This window comes from Salmo trutta, chromosome 17 (genome assembly GCF_901001165.1).
Source record: "Salmo trutta chromosome 17, fSalTru1.1, whole genome shotgun sequence".
Lineage (NCBI taxonomy): Eukaryota > Metazoa > Chordata > Actinopteri > Salmoniformes > Salmonidae > Salmo > Salmo trutta.
Genome location: NC_042973.1, coordinates 51,430,010 through 51,450,185, shown reverse-complemented (window position 1 = coordinate 51,450,185; position 20,176 = coordinate 51,430,010). Strand labels below are relative to the sequence as shown.

General features: G+C 43.6%; 1 protein-coding gene across 12 annotated transcripts in view; it reads left to right on the top strand.

Annotated features, from left to right (window-relative positions):
• Window positions 1-20,176, top strand: part of LOC115152367 (neuronal cell adhesion molecule) — a 117,423-nt gene that overhangs the window by 62,496 nt on the left and 34,751 nt on the right. For all 12 annotated transcript variants that reach the window (XM_029697163.1, XM_029697173.1, XM_029697164.1 and 9 more), the window contains exon 2: window positions 206-282. The gene's annotated coding sequence lies outside the window, so the exon portion shown is untranslated. The remainder of the gene's footprint in view (window positions 1-205; window positions 283-20,176) is intronic.

Genomic DNA, 20,176 nt, shown 5'->3' with positions numbered 1-20,176 from the left:
TGCTGCAAAACTGTCTCGCTATGAAACAGCATCCGAGGATAGCAGATAGAATTCTTTATTTGATTATAGTCTTGCTAGTCGGGCTCTCAGCGTCTCTGGGAAGAATTGGTAAAAGCTATGTTCTGTTTGATGGAAAGGAGAAAGGTCAAATAGGACGGGTATGAATACTGAGACATACTGTATCTTAATTTCCCCTGTTTTTCAGATTTAAGAAGAACAGACGGTGTTTCTGAGGAGTATTGAGTCTTCAACAGGAGATTGGAGTGGATCGGGTCTTCTCTGGTAAGTCATGCTACTGTACATTAGGTCACTGGTGTTCACTGGTTCTTTGTGCTGATATTTCTTCATATCACATTTCATACACAACGTCCTCTCTTCCCAAAACAGTTTAATTTCCATCCAATACATTTTTAAACCTTTATTTAACTAGGCAAGTCAGTTAAGAACAAATTCTTATTTTCAACGACAGCCTAGGAACAGTGGGTTAACTGGGGCAGGTGCAGAACGACAGATTTTTACCTTGTCAGCTCGGGGATTTGATCTTGGAACCTTCACGGTAACTAGTCCAACGCTCTAACCGCTGGGCTACCTGCCACCCCTCACATGGACTGTTAACGCCTTGTCCTCAAACTTAAACACGTGTTTCTATCTTCATTTGGGATGTGAATGGAAACATCTGTCCGTCTGTTTGTCATGCCTGGGCTTGTTTCTGCTCTGAAAAAGACTCCATGTCGGATATTACCAGCGTGCTAAATGGAATGCATGAAGTGGCGCTGTACAATTTAGTGGTCTAGCCTAGGAATGAATCAATGACTGAATGGCTGCCCTCCCATGGCAATGTCATGACTTTCCCTTGCTCGGATGGAATCTGCTCCTTTATTGCTTAGGCGCCTCTAGTGTAGCCTAGCCGTTTTCCAAGCTGCAGGCTAAAGGTCATTGCGTGCGTGCGTGTGTTTGTGATTGGCGTTTGTCCACTAACGCTGTGTGCCAATGTGTCCCACCCTCAAATTGGGGCACGTTTTGGATGCGCCACATGGTTTTAGCTTCATGTAGTGTCATATAGAGTGCCCAGTGTGTCTGTTCAGTGCATGAAAAAGCTTAGAGTTGTCAAGGTAACAAGCCTACCTTTTTGGTCCCACTTCACCCCCCATTGAGCTAAGGGACCATTGGTCTTAAACATGCCACTTTGAGAATAAAGTGTCCCAGTTGTGCTTAAATAATAACGTGTCCCAATAGCACTGTAATGGCACTTAAGAATAAAGTGTTCTGGTGTCTCTTCTATTAACATAAGGTGTCAGAACACGGATTTCATGCTGAGGGAATATTCCGTTTGGAAGCGTGGCGACATGAGACTAAAGGTGTCATAATGCATTATAACATACTGTAGGTGTCGTAACACATTATAACATTTACTGCAGCATGCCACAACATGACCCTGAGTAACCTTTGCCCTGTGTATGAAAGCAGTCTGTGCTGAACCGAGCGCTGTGATGATGACAATGCAGTTCCTGTTATAAGGTCCTGCTGAAGTGATAGTACATTGCCTTAAGAGGAGGGGAACATGAAGTCAGTGTTTCAGTGGACTGTGACGGATCCTACCTCCCACCTCGTCGTTCCTCCTACTGCCCCCACAAACAGCAGTGCAGGAGGACACTGCAGCGAGATCCACTAGATGCAGCACAGCTGAGAGAGAGAGGGGGGGAGAGAGAGGGGGGGAGAGGGGGAATGAGTGGGTAGAGAAGGAGGGAGGTTAGAGCCATGGAGAAAGAGGGGGGAGAGAAGGGGTAGAGAAGGAGGGAGATGGAGGGTGGGGGTAGCGAGGAGGGCGTTAGAGCCAGGGAGATGGAAGGGGAGGGAGATGTAAGGGAAACTGACATGTAAAGGAACACTGACATCTCTGAGCTCATCTAGCCCTCGCAGCTCGCATTTGGATGACAAACACTAACCCTACAGTCACACGCATTCCCTCGCTCCTCTCACTCTTTATCTCTCTTTCTGTCTCTTCCTCTCGCTGTTTGTTAATCTCTCTTGACTCTGTCTTTCCATTGCTCTCTCTCTCTCTCTCTCTCTCTCTCTCTCTCTACCCTCTCTCTCTCTACCCCATCTCTCTCTCGCTCTCTCTACCCCCTCTCACTCTCTACTCCCTCTCTCTCACACTCTCTCTCTCTCTCTCTCTCTCACACTCTGTCTCTCTCTCTCACACTCTGTCTCTCTCTCTCACACTCTCTGTCTCTCTCTCTCTCGCTCACTCTCTTTCTCTCTGCCGCTTGTTGTGTATGTGTTGGTCAATACCGCTGTGTGTTCCAGGCCAGAGAGGCTGAGTCTACACTTTTGAATCGCCACCACGGCAGAGAGAGAGAGGGGGCCAGAGAGAGAGGAGAGAGAGACAAAGAGACAGGGCTACAGAGAGAGGCTGTAGACTGACTCGTCAGTTTGAAACACACTGAGGTGTGAACCAACGGGTCTTTGTGAGCGGCAGTATTCAGAGCAGAGGGATGAATATGGTTGATGCAGAGGTTTCTATTCACGTCACCCAGGCTCTCTTTCACAGAGTTCCCTTGCTCGCTTCTGGAGAGCTTGTTGGTATTGTTGTTTGTGTTTTGTGGGTTTTGGTATCAGCTGGCAGAGACAGGGGGGTGGGGGTGAAAGCTGAGGGAAGATCCACCCAGAATGAAAAGTTGTTGCTGCAGTTCAGATAAACACACACGAATAGGTGTGCAAATGAAACAATATCTTTTTCGTAGCATAGGATTTTTTTTTATGTCACATACACGAGACAATCAAATCAATGTATATTGTTGTTTTGATTAATAACCCTCTTCACTACACTATGGCAGCCTCCTACACTCACAACAGTGCACTAGGTTCAAAATAACCAAAGCGCAAATATAAGATGTCGCCATGAAACCCCCCCATGAAATGTCCTTCCCTCCCTGCCACCAAGCTGCTACAGTCATCTGCCATAGTGTGCTGGTGCCTGGTGTAATGGATTAGCCTCTCCCTGTGAGTCGAGCAGCAGGTTTCTCTCCACAGCGGAGAAGCAATGAGATTAACCAGCATCAGGTCTAGGATCATCTGTAACACAGATCTAAGGTATGCCTCACATACACACAGAAACCTCTCAGCTGTTCTAGGGTCAGCTGTAGGCGCAGATGGGGGCCTCAAGGACACAAGTGACTTCAGACAGATACACAGACCAGAGCACATCTCTCTGACCTTTCTCTGACCTCTCTTCTTGTTGAAGCATCTGGCTGTGTCCTGAAGAGACAGGGATAAAGAGAGAGAGAGAGAACTCTCCTAGGGGGGGCACTCTTTCCTCTGGCCTGTGTGGTTCTGTGTGGTACATGTATAGCTGAGCTGGCCTGACACACTGGTGGACAGATGGACAGATGGAGAGGAAAAGGAGTTGCCAGTCTATATCTGGCTCTCTCTCTCCATCTCCATCTCATCACTGTGTTTCTCCCTCACTTCCCTCCCCCCTCCTTCTCTTTCCCCTTCTCCCTCTCCCTCGCCCCATCAATCTCCATCTCCCTCTCCACCACTCCTTTCCTCTGCTTCTATCCTTTCATTTATAATCCATCTATCCACCTTAAGCACAGGGACAAAACGTTTCCAAGCCATTCTATAAAAACACCACAAAATCCTATTGGATGGATGGTCTCAGTCGGACAAATTCAAACCCTGTCCAGTAATTCAGAGTATTCTACGTATCTGGACAGAGAGGATTGTCCTCACACGTTCGACTGGCCTGGTGTGTTATGCCGCGATCTATCTATTTGGAAGTGGTCGGTGTGCAGGGCTGGCTGAGAATATCAATGATTTATGTGGTCGATAAGTCTGGGTCATGGTCCCAAGGCCAAGTCTATCTGCTCATCAATATAAACCACATGCTTCATAGTGCTAGGTGTTGCAGAATACAAATAACCGCATTTTGACGTAACCCCATACAGTGGCGGACTTACCATTAGGCAGAAGAGGCAATTGGCTCAAGCCTCACATCATCAAGTGGCCTTGTGAGCAGGGCATAATTAAAGAAAATAGTACTACTAATCAAATACATAAAAGAATATTCATTTATCTGCTCCGCTCGCTTGTTTCACGCGATATGAATGCAAACGTGACTTTCATTTCAATTAACCTGCAACAATGAGGCACTTTCAGAGCCTGCAGCAATGAGGCACTTTCAGAGCCTGCAGCAATGAGGCACTTTCAGAGCCTGCAGCAATGAGGCACTTTCAGAGCCTGCAGCAATGAGGCACGTTCAGAGCCTGCAGCAATGAGGCACGTTCAGAGCGGGTCAGAGAAAAGGAAAACAAAGAAAGAAGTTCTTTGTTGCACATTTAACACATTTCTTTATTAAAAAGACAGGTGCTGCTGATACTGCCATCGTCGTCGAGGCAGAGGCAAAGGTATCATGACACAAGGCGAGACCCAGATACAGACACAGGAGGCAGATGGTTGGAGTCTTACAATGTTTATTAATCCAAAGGGGTAGGCAAGAGAATGGTCGTGGACAGGCAAAAAGGTCAAAAGATCAGAATCCAGGAGGTACAGAGTGCCAGACAGGCTCGTGGTCAAGGCAGGCAGAATGGTCAGGCAGGCGGGTACAAAGTCCAGAAACAGGCAAGGGTCAAAACCAGGGGGACTAGAAAAAGGAGAATGCCAAAAGAAGGAGAACGGGAAAAACGCAGGTTGGCTTGGAAACATACAAGACGAACGGGCACAGAGAGACAGGAAACACAGGGATAAATACACTGGGGAAAATAAGCGACACCTGGAGGGGGTGGAGACAATCACAGGAACAGGTGAAACAGATCAGGGTGTGACAAAAGGACATATACTGTATGTATATGTAGCCCATGTATCTGATGCTGTCTGGCCGGAAAGAGTATGGCATGTCAAATTATTTTTGGCCAGACAGCATCAGATTCATGGGCTACATAGTAAGACAGAGGGGCGCTGTTTCGTTCACGCGTTTCCGCCACTTGCGAAATGAAGGAAAGTTGTTCGGACGCTGGAATTATTTTGTATGAACTTGCGTAGGTAACCGACTTTTGACGTGATTTGTTTGACAATCAGATGAAAACGTAATGTCTGGATGTGTTCACGGTAGTGCTGAGCGATTAGTACTTTTTTAGGTCGGTTCGGTTTGGGTTCGAATATAAAAAAGAATCACTTTTTTTGTTGTTGTTGGACATTAAATGCACTATGCATTGTGTGGGTTGAGTGCTGTAACAATATAGAATACAATAATAATAAAAATCCCATGCTGGGAATGACTGCCCGTTACTCACTTGCCAACCGTCACTTATTCACATGACTTTACTGTAGCCCTTTCCTGCTGTCAAATGACCTACCGGCCTTATGGGTGGAATGTTATTCATATTATTTCATTATTTCATAATTAATAAACATATAATAAATGACGAAAATCTGGTGTTTCCATGTCAAACGGTTTTGTTATATTTCAGTCTTCTGTGATGTATATTAAGTGTAATATTGGGATGCAAACTCAAATTGAACACATTTCAACTCTATATCTGACATGGTACAGGTGTCTTTTTTATTAAGCCCATAACCATGTGTGTGAGGTGTATCCTTTTGTTTCAAAGTAGATGTGTTTAAGACTACCAAGAAACACTCTGTGACCCTGATTTAGCACACTGCAGTAAAAGGTTAATAAACTATTTCAGATGTTGTGTTTATTACATTTGTTTTATTTAATGACTTTACTACTTCATTCCAAGTCATCATCTCATCTCTATAGAGCTGCTGCACATGCTGTCTTACAAAAATCACTATTTTAGTAGTTCTTCAAATAAAGCATACTTTTATGATTGCTGAATACCAGCTCTCAATCACTTAGATCATGTATTTTCAGGTAGAGATACCTCACACACAAAAACTGCTCTCTATCTCCTCTTGATGGCGTATTGTTCTGTCCCTTACGTAGCAGGCATGAAAGAAACACAGACCTAACACGTAGCTGCGCAATAGATTATGGTCATTGTAGTTAATTATCATGTTTTCTGCGCTACACTACTGTATGTTGAGCGTTGGCCTGTTGGAAACTACAACTCCCTACTATATCGCACAGTTCGGGCATGATCGGTTTTTATCTCTAGAGAAACTGCAGCTGCAATGTCCACATTGAGCTCACAGAAATAAACCGAATGAAATGGAATTCAAATAGCTGAACCGAAGTCGGTCAATTAGTTGCTTAAAAAAAAACGAAAAATAACCAACATTTCGGGTTAATTGCTCAGCGCTAGCTCATGGCACGTTCAATGTAATATTTTGGCTTACTATAAAACGCATTAAAAAATGTGGGGGGACTGGCCTCTAAATCACTAAGTCCGCTGCGTCTTTGTAAACGTGTGTGTGTGTGTGTGTGTGTGTGTGTGTGTGTGTGTGTGTGTGGTGTGTGTGTGTGTGTGTGTGTGTGTGTGTGTGTGTGTGTGTGTGTGTGTGTGTGTGCCTAGATCTCTGCAGACTCATAATGAGAAATCACCTTTAGCCTCCAGAGTGACTCTCCCCCAAGAAATTGGCTGCACATGCAATCTGAGACTGAGAGTTTACAGACATATAGCTACACTTTATCTCACTTTATGTCAGGGATTTGTATCACCAGTTGAGCTGTCATTTATTTTGCATTGCCCGTACTGTGACCTGTGTGTAAATGCATTCATTCATCCTTCATATCCACCATAGTGAGTAGAATTGACTTTGGAGGTGGGGATGCCCATGGTCTGACTCTACACTGCAAAGATTTATGCTCCTGTCATTCCTTCTGTCTGGTGTTTAAGGACAGTGGAATGACCCTGGCCTAAGCATTAAGCCCCAGTCCTGGATGTGTGGCACACAAACCAGTGGTGGCTGATGACATAAAAAGTTGAAGGGGGTCGGGTATAGAGGTCATTAGATAGACACAGACCCAGGATGCCCAGCTGGGTGGCTGACCCCTTAATGCTGCCCTCAGCCCTCTGCCGCCCTGTTCAGAGTGGTTCCGAGCACCAGGGGCCATGCTGGCTTCACCCACCCATTACTGTGTACAGTACACCACTCAGACAGACCTCTCCCTTGAATTAGCTCCCACTTCCTATCCGAATCCCAATCCCAGTCAACACTGACTGGAACACTGTTATTAGCTTGGTATTTTGGTATTTTATTAGGATCCCCAAAAGCATCAGCTACTCTTGCTGGGGTCCACACAACACATGAAATATTACATAATACAGAAAACATTAATAGACAAGAACAGCTCAAGACAGAATTACATACATTTAAAAAAAATCACACGCACATATCAATGCACACACACAAACTATCTAGGTTAAATAGGGGAGAGTTGTGCCGTGAGGTGTTGCTTTATCTGTTTTTTGAAACCAGGTTTGCTGTTTTTTTGAGCAATATGAGATGGCTCAATATAATACTGTACGCTTTCTTGAATTTGTTCTGGGTTTGGGGACTGTGAAAAGACCCCTGGTGGCATGTCTGGTGGGGTAAGTGTGTGCGTCAGAGCTGTGTGTAAATTGACTATGCAAACAATTTGGGATTTTCAACACATTAATGTTTCTTATAAAAAGAAGAAGTGATGCAGTCAGTCACTCCTCAACTCTTAACCAAGAGAGACCGGCATGCATAGTATTTATATCAGCCCCTAATTAATTGTTATCATGGATTCACACACATAACTGATGTCCTCTCTCAATGACTTACAGATTGCTGTCATCTTGCCGTTTTCCTGTTCCTGAACTGCAAACAGTTCTTCAGGTCCTGGACCTCTCTGGTCAGGTCGTCCATTCTTTAATTAGTTGAATCCACCAGTATTTGGACAAACACTATTGTTGTAACAACTGCGCGTTGAACTCTTTTTGTTTGTTTAAAAGATCCTTCACGTGTGATGGAGAGACACCACTGTCCTCAACGGTACTCCTGCTCGCTTTGGTCTTTGTCATGGTAGCTAGCAACGTAGGTTACGCTGTTACTTCTCACAGTTCCAGACAGGGCAGGTCACAGGGAAGATTGAAAACAACAAACAGCAGGGATCTAGACAGCCACAAACCCGGGACAATCCCTTGTTGGTGTTTAACATGATTTTTTGAATAACTCACTCATCTCTGTACCCCACACATCCAATTATCTGTAAGGTCCCTCAGTTGAGAAGTACATTTCAAACACAGATTCAATCACAAAGACCAGGGAGGTTTTCCAATGCCTCGCAAAGAATGGCATATATTGGTAGATGGGTAAAACTAAAAGCAGACATTGAATAGCCCTTGAGCATGGTGAAGTTTGGCTGGTGTATATACACCCAGTCACTACAAAGATACAGACGTCCTTCCTAACTCAGTTGCCGGAGAGGAAGGAAACCGCTCAGGGATTTCACCATGAGGCCAATGGTGACTTTAAAACAGTTACAGAGTTTAATGGCTGTGATAGGAGAAAACTCCACAATACTAACCTAATTGACAGAGTGAAAAGAAGGAAGCCTGTACATAATCCAAATATTCCAAAACATGCCATCTGTTTTTAACAAGGAACTAAAGTAATACTGCAAAAAAAATGTGGCAAAGCAATTAACTTTTTGTCCTGAATACAAAGTTTTATGTTTGGGTCAAATCCAATACAACACATTACTGAGTACTACTCTCCATATTTTCAAGCATAGTGGTGGCTGCATCATGTTATGAGTATGCTTGTAATCATTAAGGACTGGGGAGTTTTTCAGAATAAAAATTCAACAGAATGGAGCTAAGCACAAGTAAAATCCTAGAGGAAAAGTTTGTTCAGTCGGCTTTCTACCAGACACAGGTAGATTAATTCACCTTTCAGAACGACATAACCTAAAACACGAGGCCAAATCTACGCCGGAGTTGCTTACCAAGAACAAAGTGAGTGTTCCTGAGAGGCGAGTTATAGTTTTGACTTAAATCTACTTTCAAATCTTTGGCAAGACCTGAAAATCTATCCATGATCAACAACCAATTTGACAGAGCTTGAAGAGTTTTGAAAAGAATGATGGGCATTCTTTGAGGCAATTTGAGGTAGGCTATATGATCACACCGGTAATAGATCCGTTGTTGTATTACTTGTGAAGCACAGCTGATTGAGCGTACGTTTGCTTTTTATTTTTATTTTACTGGGCAGAGGGTGCCTGAATCTGATGGTCAGTCTCAGCAGAGGGAGAGAGCAGCAGACTGAGGGTCCGCCTCTCAACATCCATCCGCTCTCCCTTTCCTCCACTGACACTGACCAAAAAGGGACACCGTCTTCCAGCTGATGGCGAAACTCGAGTCGCAATGCATTATTTCTGCCTCATTCACAAATTCATGTTGTTACTCCTACGAACAGAGAAAGTGAAATATTCCTCTATATTAAAAAAGACCCAAGCCGCTAATCATAACAACACAAGCATATAGATACATTTTCCTACTCATTCATTACTGTTGCAGTGCTTGTTGTAGCGCTGAGTGGAAGTAGGAAAAAGCACATTTTATGGCTTATAAAAGTGTTGAATACAAAGTGTTGACAGAGCAGAGTAAGAACATAAACATGAACTCACTCATAAAAACAGCAGCTCTTTGCTGTATTGGTTGACAGTCTCTCTCTAGTCATGGTTTTAAACGTTTTGAAATCTCACAGTATCAACGTTGCTATAGCTTTCTTTTACGCCTGCTACGGTACTGCAGACACGGTAATCTGAACCATCCGATTAGCCAGCGGTAGGCCTACTGTAAAGTGCACTTGATTTGCTCTCTGGGCCTGCCGGGAAGGCAGAATTTGTACTTTCAGACACATGAAATGGTTCAAAATGGCAACAGTTGGCCAACTCGGGGGCAGCTGAATCAGCTGCACCTACCGCCAACAGCCCGAGACGAATAAAATAAAATAGGAACACAAGGCTTTATCGTTGAGTTTTTTACAGAAATGTTTGGCGATCGACTAGGAATGTCTTGGGAGATCGACCGTTTGGTGACCACTGCTCTAGAAAGTTGAGTGAAGTTCAATCTTGTGCTCATCTGTGGGCTGATATTTCTGCAAAAATTGTACTTAAAGTAAAGTAGGTACAGTGCTCAGAACCACCGCCATATGTCTCAGTTCTATGCACATAAATCTGGGTCATAGGCACCAAATAGAATAACTATCTGCTCTTGTCCAATAAGTCATTTTGGTTTTCTGTTACAAAACCTTTACGTTGTGTGCCATAATGAACACAACTCAGAGGTGAACAGGTGAAGCGTTCAGTCACTAAGACATGTAGCAGTCAGGGCTGATATCCATGAACAGTTCAGAACAGCCCCTGATTACTGCTATTAGAACACATTAGAGAACATTTCAGTCAAACACATCACGAGGGAAAACATTATGTTCACTCCAAGCCTTGGTTTTAGAAGCCAGCAAGGCGTCTTCCAGCAGACCTGGGTTCAAATAATATTTGAAAGAATTTCCAATGCTTTGGAGCGTTTGCTTTAGCCTGCCTGGAATGCCAAATGGACATGATTTTTGCAGTTTTTCCACTATCCTATTGGTTCCATTCCGCCAGGCAAGCTCAACCAAGCCCAGATTGTCATATTCCTCTTCGTCTGAAGATATGTTGAAATCGCTGTCGGACAAAGTGGACCAATATGCAGCGGATTGCGTGCTCATCATCATTTATTTAAAATGAGAACACGAGGGAAAAACCAATAAACAAAACTCACGACAGGACCAGTGTCGCAGGCTAAACAAAAGCAGTGCTAACATACAACTACCCACAAGTGACAAACAAAACACACACCTACTTATAGGACTCCCAATCAGAGGCAATTAGAAACACCTGCCTCCAATTGAGAGTCCAGCAACCAAACGTGCACATAGAAAACTTAATCTAGAACCTACTCATACTAAAACATACACCACAAAACCCCGGAACACATAAATAACACACCCCTCTAAGCTATACACAAAAAAAAACACCATACAAAACAAACATACCTCTGCCACGCCCTGACCAAATAATACAAATAATCCTCTATACTGGTCAGGACGTGACACAGATAAAGGATATTATATTATGTTGAGTACTTTATGAACCCAGGTCTGCCAACCCAAGCATCTTTCACTACTAAACCACTGAGACTGTGGTTCTATTAATCACTTGCATTCTCCTTTTCATTTCTCCAAAGTATTTCTGTAATGAAATGAGGTCACAGCGAAGTAATAGGAACATCCAATCCGCTTAGTGAAGAGAGATCTCTATCTCACAGTTATTTTGTTCTCCGTAAAATATCATGAGTTACTCAGCCTCTAAAAGTTCATTTGATCAATTCCCATCAAATTATATTTTAGAAGAAAAATAGAAAATAAGAGAGAGAGAGGAGAGTGGAGAGAGAAGAGAGTGAAGAGAGAGAGAGGAGAGAGAAGAGAGTGAAGAGAGGAGAGAGAGGAGAGTGGAGAGAGAAGAGAGAGAGAGGAGAGAGAAAGAAGAGAGAGAGGAGAAAGTGAAGAGAGAGAAGATAGGGAGGAGAGAGTGAAGAGAGAGAGAAGAGAGTGAAGAGAGTGAAGAGAGAGGGAGAAGAGGGAGAAGAGGGAGAGAGAGAAAGAAGAAAGAGAGAAAACAGAGAGCAACTGAGTATTCAGGACACAAGAGCTATCTGTCAACCCTCTAATTCAAATACAGTAGTAGTTAGTTTACTCAGGACTATCTTTGAGGAATTGTTGCTTTCTTTGTGTCTTTGGATGCTGTTTGTTGAACTTAGCATATGAAAACCTGACTGGTGGAATAGAGTTGCGATAGCTCAGGCCAGTGTAAGCACAGCTCATTGAGACAGGGTTGAAAGTGGGTGTTTGAACTAGGAGGCACCACGCTGCACATGATTATTTTCACATTACACTCCATTTCCTCACGTTTTGGGTTTCACTTGGTGTATCGTCTCTGGGGAAATCTCCGGGACCCATGCTCCATACTAAATATATTAATAACGTAAAATGTATCCTACGCTGCTCTCTGATGTATTACCTGTTTGGTAAAATGGTTTTGTCTACAGTCTCTAAATTGCATCATTAATAATGCTGTGGATATACAGTAGGTGGTATGCAGAAAGATAGATTACCCCAACCTCAAATAATTTAACATAACACACGTCTCTATGGAATTGCCATGCATTTCTATCAACTACAACTGAAAACATGTACAATGACTAATAAACACATTTGCTACCTTCTAAGTTTCTCTTTTTTCTTAGGGTGCTTTCACACTAAATTGGTTTGGTGCATTTTGTCCGAACTCTGGTCTGTTTACCCCCTTAGTTCGGGTCATTTGAACTGGTGTGAACACTCTATTCACACTCGGGAGCACACTAAACAACAAACTGTGGTTCACTCAAAAACGGCGTTCTCGGTCCGATTCAAGAACCAGCGTCATAACTTGAGATCTCTGAAACATTCGGTGAGTAGCGGCACATTTATGAGCGCATCCGATGCAGATTAAGGGAGACGGGGGCTGTACGTTCAGTCAATAAGACATGTAGCAGTCAGGGCTGATATCCATGAACAGCTCAGAACATCCCCTGATTACTGCTATTAGAACACATTAGAGAACATTTCAGTCAAACACATCACGAGGGAAAACATTATGTTCACTCCAAGCCTTGGTTTTAGAAGCCAGCACGGCGTCTAACAGCAGACCTGGGTTCAAATACTATTTGAAATCATTTCCAATACTTTTGGAGCGTTTGCTTTAGCCTGTCTGGAATGCCAAATGGATGGGGTTTTGTAATTTAGCCACTGTCCTATTGGTTCCGTTGTGTTTAACCCCTTAGTTCGGTTCATTTGGACTGGTGTGAACATTCTAGCTGCACTCGGGAGTGCACGAAACAATGCACTGTGGGTCGCTTAAAAAGCGTGGTCTCGGTCTGATTCAGTTCTTACAGTGGTGCGGTCCGCTGCAGTTGAGAACGCAGTCCGGACCAAACACAGGAAATGAACCAGCATCATAGCTTGAGATTTCTGAACCATTTTGTGTGTAGCAGTGCGTTTATGCATGTGATGCATATTACGGGAGACGGGGGCTATAGGCTACTGAATATAGTCTATTCACTTCACAGTTAGAGCTGCTTATGCGTGGCTTCCTCATGCATGTTGTTGGAAGACCAAAGCGAATGTGAAGATTGGGACACACAAGTGATGTTTCATGATGATCATAAATGGACTTAACAAATGACTTGACTTCCAATAAACAAATGACTCGCATGGACGTGTGGTTTTGTTTATGAATTTTTGTTCATTTGACTTTTGGCAATGTGAAACCAACGGGACCAAATGGGGGAAAAAATACAATGTAACAAAGAGTTTAATTCTGATTGGAACTATAGCTCAAAACTATGTGTGAAAACGCCCTTTGTTTTTCTCTCAGGTTTTCTTAGACAGGATGTGGGGAAGTTAACACTGAGCGATTCTCCCACCAGAAAACAGCATTATTCCATTTTCTCACACTTTGAAAGGAGCATTGTTTGCGGCCTCCCTGTCTGAGAGTGGATGGTCGGTGCTTTTGGAGAGCAGCGGAGGGGAAATGATTTGTATTCACCTGCTCTATCTAAATGGAGCCGAGGCAAGAAAGAGAGGAAGGGAGAGAGTTTGGCTACGTTGGTGGTTCTTTAAGTGATAATGGATTACTTTGACATCCACGCACACACTGACGATCAGTTGTAGTCTCTGCCAATCAGTAGCTACCTTCCACATCGTGTAAGGAATTAGAACTTCAGTATACACGATTGCAATCATAATAACGATCTTGTTTTAGACACAACGAGCTAAGCTCCTGTGTACATCAGGGTTCCCGAACTGACAGCCCGCGGGTGATTTTATTTGGCCCTACCAAGTTTTCTGAGCAACAAAAAAAACAACAACATTATTTTACATTTTTTATTGTTGGACATAAAAGACTGTAAAAAAATACCAGCAAATCAGCTCCAAGTGATTTTAATGGTGGAACACTTTTCCAAAGTATTCCCAAGCATAATAGAGAGATATACACGTACATGTATGTGATCGTATACACATGTAAGCAAGGTTTGAAATTACTATGTTTTAGTCAATTGTTATATCTGTTTGGGCTTTCTGCAGAAAGCTCAAGAAAAAAAATCGGCCCACGGCTGAATCTAGCTGATGATCTCTGGTGTACATAATGAGGTGTATGCAATTGTATGTGTCCACAAGAAGGCTCACAGGTGAAGAGCCATGAAACATCTGTGTACCCTCTTTTGAATCTAAGTGAATCTATTGTGTACAGTATTTTACAGCGGTATGCCATGTTCAATGCACTTTTGTGTATTTTATGTGTTCACAGATTGAACCTCAGATCTAAAGGTGGGACGTATGAAACACGTGTTGGTTCTTTCATCAGCCCACACCCCAACTCAATTCTTTGTGTTAGACGGTACGCAAAGAAGGCCAAGTGGGACAGAGTTTTAGGGGTAATGAGGAAAAGAACTCCCCATACAGTGTTACATATAGGACCCGGACACACACACACACACACACACACACACACACACTGGCCTGGGCCAAGCGGTGTATGGAAGCCCATAGAAAACAATGGAAGGGTTTGAGTGCTCCGTAGCCCCTCTGACGAGCCTTTGATTACTTTTCCTGGCTCTGGGATGTGAGATGGGATCCAGTGGTAGTCTGATTTTTGAAGTGGGAGCTGGGTAAGAGCGGTGGGTTCAGGGAGGGGGCGAGAGGGTGGGTTGGGGTGTATGTGTGTAGGGGCTAGTGTGTGGCTGAGTTGGGGAGGTAGGAGGGCCCTATTGTGGAGGAGCTCAATGAATGTGGAGGTAGAAAGCCTACTCAACAACACCGGGTCTATCTCCCCCTCCCTTTTACACTCCCACACCGACCACCTGCCACTAGACATATTTTCTCACCAAACTTTCCCACAGGCAATAGTAACATATTCTGGTACGTTGTAGTGATCGATAGCTGGATTGTCCTAAAGAGAACCCTGTCGGTATTCAGACTGAACCCTTGTTGTATTGATACATGTGATATTGTGAACAGCAACAGGCAAAAGATGTTCCAGGAACTGATAACTGATAAGCAGATTATGCTAGAGCCTTAGTTTGTATCCGCGTTATGTGATATTGTGAAGCAGATTGTGCTAGACTAATACAGCACAACAACTCAGTGCATAGTTGACAGGCCCGAATGACCCAGTGCTGACCATCAGCAGATTACAAAGCAGCAGTTAAAATAATGCTCTTTGATACAGGAATGTACTAGGTCCTAGCTACAGTATGTTAACCATTGACTCACAGCACACAGCAACCATCAAGAATGTAATTCATCCACATCCTACAAAATAGCGGATTTACGAAGACAATAGGGATAAGAAAAAATGGGATCATAGCAATTGCTATGATACAAAGAAAAAGGAGAAATAGGAACTGCTATAAAGCCTATGATGCATAACATCATGGAAGGTAATCAGTGTGACAAAATAGTCAAGACAAAATAGGAATTGCTATCATACATAACATCTTCTTTGAAGGTTGTCATTATGTATCTAAAACCACTAGGACCTCTGCTTCCTCCTCTGTCTCGCCATAGCCTTTTGTCATAAACCTAAGCTTAAACCAAACTCCCCATATTGGCTCCCTTCCGAGGGCTTCCACCCATCAGAGAATAAGCCGTCGCTGTTTCAGAACGTCTTAGTTAGCGTACTAAGATTTTAATCACACCGCTATTGAAGAAGCAGAGATTTTAGTGGGAGCAGTTGGGAGCGCAGATGTCAAGTGTACAGTTTTCTTTTCTTCCAACTTTTCTGGCGAGTTGAGAAATGGAGGCTTTGTCTGTCTTTGGGTTCTGCCTGTTTTCATATGTCTGTGTTTGATGAAAGATCTCTGTAGGTATGGAGATCTGAGAATAGCAGTGGGCTGCCATGGATACAGAGTTCCCTTTGAAAGTGCTATTTCACTAGCTGCTCCTCAGATGTTGTTTTGAGGGAGAGACTTTAGTCCTGAGTGATCACAGTCCTTCTACATCGAGCAAACTTTCCCCTGCTGCCCTTCAGAAACAGTTCTGTCTTGGTGAATCTCCAAATGTTGCAATTTCAGGCGGCTTTGACATTGCAATATTTGGAGAGTCACAAGTGTCATATTGCATAGTAAACAAACTTTTTGTACTCATTTGCAAAGTCCTCCAAGTCCAGATGTTAGCTTGCCCTGTGACAAGACAGTGACGTGTTTGTCTCAAGACTTGCAATGCATTTCCCTCAATCTTTATTCTTAGCTGGGATGTTTTTGTGTGCCATTTGTTTGTGGAGTAAGCTATGTTTTTTTAAAAACTATTCACTCACTGACAGTAGGGTATCGTAGAGTAGGGTTGTAAGGGCTTGTTATTCTGAACTGCAAAATTACTATTCAACTGATGATAGTCCAGTCCATATGCATTCCTCCCTACTCCCTCCTCTCCTCCTGTGTTTGTATATGGTAATGTTCTGCCACTGCTCAGCATATGAATGCATTGACCCTTAACACAGTCATGCTGTCCACACTCACACCAGTCCTAATGTGCTTAAGAGCCACACACACCAGGATCTTATTAGACACAAATCCTAAGTAAAACATTGTTCTCACTCTCTCACACCAGACAGGACCAGACTCTCTCTCCCTCTCTCTCGCGCGCACGCACGCACGCACGCACGCACACATCCGGGTCCGTTCGGTCTCATTGACTTGTCAGGGATAGCAGACCCTCTCCTAGTAATTACAGTGGGGGGACCCTCTATCGAAGGTCAAGTTCAGATCCACAGCCTCCTTCCTCTGATTCTTAATCTGCTTTTAATGACTGCCTTTCTGTAGCGTCTCGGGTCGCTCCATTCTGCCTTACTGAGATACTGTGTAAGAGGCAGGAGTCAGACTAATGTACAAAGGCTACAGTCAGGGGCTCATGGCTGCAGCGCTGCAGCAATCTGCAGTTACCACTATTTCATCACCTGCCATCAAATAGATAATTTGCTAACATTTGCCTCCTCATGATTATCGTATTGATTGCTTGTTCAGGAACATAGAGTTCATCATGTTTTCATTTTTGCTGTTCTGAAAAAATAGCCATCTCTCCCAGAGATATGGCTGGAATGTTATAACATCATTTGTATGTGAGGACATGACTGACTGCTACAGGATGATGTCGTTATTGAGCTATTGAAATGGTGACAGGATGAGATGAAAGCAAATGCTATCATGTTCCATTCAGATTGAGCAGGCACTGATTGCCTCTCTCTGTAATGTGTGTGTGCGTGCGTGTGTGTGTGCCCTGACAGAGCGACACGTCTCTCATCTGAATACAAAGAGGCTTCTCACTAAAGTGGCTCTGCTGATTGGCATTGGGTGGAGGGGAATCCGAGAGAGCGTGTGTGTGTGTGTGTGCGTGTGTGTGTGCGCGTTTGCATGTAGTGGGAGGTGGGGGAAGCTTAGTGAATGCCAATGTGTGTTTTCTATAGAGGGGAGGCAACAACACAATGTGGGACACAGACATACTGTGTTTCACATTAACACTGGTCTCCCGTTAACCTGCTCTAACTAGAGGTGGTAATGCAATCTATAGAACTCCCCCTGTAGCACCCTATACACGAATGGCCTTACTAGCCTGTGTAGGTAATGCATTATTGACAAATGTAAAGTGGGGAAAGAATTGCTTGTAAAAGCATTCAGAAATGATTCTGTTCACGACTTTTGACTAGGCGTGGTGGTGGTGCCAGACTGTAGGATTTTTCACGTGGCTATATCGGTTTACATATCCATCTAGAACAGCAAGTGAAAGTGAGAGGATACAAATAACACGTTTGTTGTTGTTGGTAACTGAATAAAGATGTGTTTTATTGTTCCGTCCTGTACGGTGTAGTCGTAGATTAGAAAAGGGTCCGCTTGTTTTGAGCTCTGTGTCCACTGTGGGCCTCCCTTGACAACAGGACTTATTTGCATAACCCCCCCCCCCCCCCCCCCAATTATAAAACCTAATGAGGAGGATTATGAGTAACATATGCTGATACCGGGTCCGTGAAATTTCCATTGGGATGCTGTTTCCACAGATAAGGGAGCCGTGGGGGAGAGAGAGAGAGAGAAAGAGTGGAGAATATCAGGCTAATAATCATCAAAACACCTTCTCAAAATTCGGACAAATATATCACATAGGCCAGCTAGCTACTGCTATAAATCAGATGCCAAATGCTTCACAACCACTGGGGCTTGGAAATAAACCAAGGCGGTTATGGACAGAAGGAATAGGGTAAGTAGCGATTTAACTGTGGTTGTTGTTCTTTGGTCTAAACACTTGTCTTGGTGGTTATAGGGCCACTACTAGTTGGTGATAAGCCATGGTTGACCAATGAGTTATAAGTGGACAACAGCACTATTCTCACAACAAGAGGTTTGTGGATGCACCTCCCAGCGCGGTCAGGCTCACAGGTCTAGACAAACCCCCCCTCCTCCTCTCTCACACCTCCATAGATCACCTAATGAGACAGTAAGATGAATATTGGCTCTCTCAGAGAGGAATAGATCGACTCTTCACTTCCGTCTGTATGAAAACATTTGTTAAACAGTGGAAGTGTGTTTTTCCTTTAAATGACATGAGATCACATGGCGAACAGACCTCAGTGAGAGAAGCTAGCCAGCCAGCAAGCCGCTGAGTAGCAGCGAATAGAAGAGAAGCTCCAGACCAGGCCTGGGTAAAGGCCGGCCCGGGGGCCGCAAGCAGACCGCGATCTGATTCAATACCTCCCGCGGAATCATGCTCAGATCACATAAAGAATTTGCGCTAGTAAAGTTTTGAAAGCGTATTTGTTATTCAAATTAAAAGCTCAATGAATACTCGCCTTTATGTAAGGATTTAACTCCCACCGCTTGTGGGACATTTATTTTGAAGGCACGTATAAATAACAACTTCACTAGGACAGACAGTGATTGATAAGCTGACACACACGTCACAGTTACAAAGATTTCAAAGATAAAAAAAAAAGATTTCAAAAAAGAGAAAAGTAGACAATGAATGTAGGGTGTTCCAGCAAGAGTGGACATCGAAATATTTCTTTATTGAGGTATCAGGGAAGCTGTGTGCTTAGTGTGCAAAGAGAACATCGCTGTCTTGAAAGACTACAACTTGTCCCGACACTTCCAGATGAAGCATATATAGGAATATGTCTTCTGAGCGGAGGGCAAGTGCATCAAAATAGTTCCTTTCTCAGTTGCAAAAGCAGCAAGGACTTTTCACATAACTGCATTCAGCAAACAACGGAATGGTGAGAGCTAGCTATGTACTGTTCCACAAAATTGCTAAACATAGCAAGCCATTCGCTGAGGGCGAATTCATTAAAGAATGTTTAATTGAGTCTGCAGCAGTACTTTGCCCTGACAAGAAAGAGCTGTTTGAAAATCATCTCTTACTGACTCTCACCTCTCAGCATACCTGTGCATAGCGACATCAGAACTATGCCTGACTTCACTGCTCTAGTCAATGCCCATCGGAGACTTCACTCCTCACACTGATTGAGTAGTTTAAATGTAATGTTGAGCTCTCACTCTTTCTTGTGTTTTTGTGCATACCCGTTAACAAGAGTTCTGTCCGTGGTTCTAATAGTACCCGCAAAACACCAGTCTCAACGTCAACAGTGAAGAGGCGAATTCGGGATGCTGGCCTTCTAGGCAGAGTTGCAAAGAAAAAGCCATATCTAAGACTGGCCAATAAAAAGAAAAGATTAAGATGGGAAAAAGAACACAGATACTGGACAGAGGAACTCTGCCTAGAAGGCCAGCATCCCGGAGTCGCCTCATCACTGTTGACGTTGAGACTGGTGTTTTGCGGGTACTATTTAATGAAGCTGCCAGCTGAGGACTTGTGAGGCGTCTGTTTCTCAAACTAGACACTCTAATGTGCTTGTCCTCTTGCTCAGTTGTGCCCCCGGGGCCTCCCACTCCTCTTTCTATTCTGGTTAAAGCCAGTTTGCGCTGTTCTATGAAGGGAATAGTATACAGTGTTGAACGAGATCTTCAGTTTCTTGGCAATTTCTCGCATGGAATAGCCTTCATTTCTGAGAACAAGAATAGACTGACGAGTTTCAGAAGAAAGGTCTTTGTTTCTGACCATTTTGAGCCTGTAATCGAACACACAAATGCTGATGCTCCAGATACTCAACTAG